General features: G+C 41.4%; 1 pseudogene; it reads right to left on the reverse strand.

Annotated features, from left to right (window-relative positions):
* Positions 1-351: 351 nt before the first annotated feature.
* On the reverse strand, positions 352-1474 carry LOC123450866 (annotated as a pseudogene).
* Positions 1475-2708: the final 1234 nt, after the last annotated feature.

Here is a 2708-nt window from a genome sequence, read left to right on the forward strand (position 1 = left end):
AATTGGGCGGATTCAGAATGGGGGTCTATTCAAACGGACAAAGGACGCACAAATGAGTCGTCCGTTTGAATCGACACGTTGGAGTTGCTCTTATAGTTCGCCAATAATCAATCAAACATGTACGGAGCGGGATTTGCAATATACTAGCAAAAATGCCCGTGCATTGCACTGGGAGAAACAAGATCCGTGCTAAAGAAAAAGACATGAGACTGGACATAGAAACTGCTCTACATTATTAACATATCAGATAAAACTATGCCGTCTCTGCTGTCGAGCACCACCATCTGGTGGTAAAACTTTCAGTAGTACAGGACACCCGACCGAACATCTAAAGAAACATAAATTGTCAATTCACTCTAGAAGCCTCTGAGATTTCTCTGCAAAAAAGCCAATCGGCCTGACAAGATTGATGTGTTCGATGCTTCTAGTTGTTTCTACCTCTGCCAAGAATTCTTTCTTTCCTTGTCTAGCACTTTCCAAACGTTTCACTGCAACTCTCTCTTCCCCTAATTTCCCTTCATAAAAAGATCCAAATCCACCTTCTCCAAGTTTTTTTATTAAACCCTTGAGTGCATTCTCTCAGCTTTTGAAAAGAAAACCTGGCCGTCATTCTAGCAAATTGATCAAAATTGAAGTCTTCATCTTTCTTGTCATAATATGCTCTCCTCTGTAGATAAATGGTGAGAGCAACAACAAGTAATACAACAGTAATAATAGCTGGAATTGTGGTGCCTAAAATGAGGTTGCTGTTGTTTGTGGAATGAACAGAAGGAGGAACTGAGTAGGAAGGTCCAAGCTGCACCACGATGGAAACTGTGCTCTTGTAATTAATAGGTTCAAGTTTTATTAATTGCAAGGAGTAGACCTTGGTCACCCACAAGCAATGGTCGTCGGTTTCAGACTGCTCAAAGTAACGTCTGAAGTTGGCGGCCCTGCAGGAGCAGTTTTTCAAGCAGACTTGCTTACAATCATCTTGGTTGGTTGCATTCACAAAGGAGTGGTTTACTTCGAAGTAAGAAACTCCGTCGAGGGTTAAGAATTGATGGTCTTGCATTTCTTGACAAGAGATTGGGGTCACGGGTGTGCAACCAAGATTGTCCTTGGGGTCACCAATCGGCTTGAAGTAGCCTGAGCTATTGTTATCCTGAAGGGGACATGTGCACTTCCTGCCTGTGCATACTTCATACTCCTCGCACACAGTTAGGAAACCACAATCACCAAATTTTGGCTTTGTTACCTCCTCCACTACAGCAGGCCAAGTTTCTTCTACCATATCCCATTCATGCATCCTCACGTGGCTATCAGATTGGAGCCTTATGAACTGGCTGGACGTAGTTGTTGGCAGTGATATGGTATTCGGATCTGGATATGTTGAGTTAAGGAAGATGCAGAGGCTGCTATTCCGCGGAGGATCTCCAGCGCTGCCGGCTGCTGCCGTTCCGCTCAGGAACGAGCGAGCAGGCAAAAACGCCATGACGTGTTTTTCGACACAAGCAATAGCCAAAGATTAACTAGGTACGTTCTCCAGTCCGGCACTAGTTTCGACATAGTAGCATATGGTTTGGCACAATTTATCAGATTCCACTCATAGTACACAAAATTATGCTGTTTGGCGAGCCACTTTGTCAGCCAAAACGGGTAGTAAATTGAGCACTTTTGATGCGTTGCATATGGTTGGAATCGATGATACAGCCATACTTTAATGACAGCAAATGAAAACGATGCGCAAATTAAGCACAAGATACTTCTGGTATGATCCTGGGAAGCAAACCCCTGCATATGCATAATCACTGGTACCAAAGATATTGCTATCCATGTACCCAAAGCAATACATTTATGTAAGATTCACGGGCAAGCACGGATCGATTTGGATTTTGGGCCTTAAAATTGTGTCCAAGGCATATGTGTACTTGCATAAGTCCGAAACTCTAAGAACAACTCTAGCAGGCTCCGTATATATCGAACCCGTATCGCTACATTTCACGAAAACCGATTTTTATGGACTCATGAAGACCGTGATAGAACAACACCCTTATCGTGCAATTGTATTCTTTTTTACACTTCCATGATGCGGATGTTGTTCTACCGTGACCCACATCAACTCGTAAAATGTATGGTATTTGTTAAAATTAATAAAAACAAGATCAAATATTCAAACCATAGTAAAATGATCATTCAGATTATAATAATTATTCAAATCTCTGAAATAAAGTAATAGTTCAATACACAAATATTCCTGAATACAACAATAATGAAAATCGCACGTGAATTAAATGAAATGAATGAAAAAATGACAGAAATTACTGCCCATGTCTTTGTTAATTGTGCTCAATGAGATCCTTCTGAAACTGACAGTGGGTGTTTGCGTCCTTAATATGTCGGTATGTCTGAATTAATGCTTGTATACGGTTAGGATCTTTAGTTGTCTTCACACGGCTACCGACATTGTTGTACAAGAATTCCAAGTTCATGTCCCTCTCATCTTCGAGGATCATGTTGTGAAGAATCACACAGGAATTCATGAGTTCTTAAGGGTTCGTTTGTCTCAAAAACAAGCAGGACCACGAACGATGACAAACCTTGGTATCTTCACTAATGCGAAGATATTTATCGACATAGTCAGCTGGAACGTCATAGAGTTTGTTTGGTAGAGTGCATGGAGTGTGCATGAGCTCAAGAGTTTCCTTATCAACCCACTTTTGAGTATT

Source organism: Hordeum vulgare, chromosome 4H, assembly GCF_904849725.1.
Source record: "Hordeum vulgare subsp. vulgare chromosome 4H, MorexV3_pseudomolecules_assembly, whole genome shotgun sequence".
NCBI lineage: Eukaryota > Viridiplantae > Streptophyta > Magnoliopsida > Poales > Poaceae > Hordeum > Hordeum vulgare.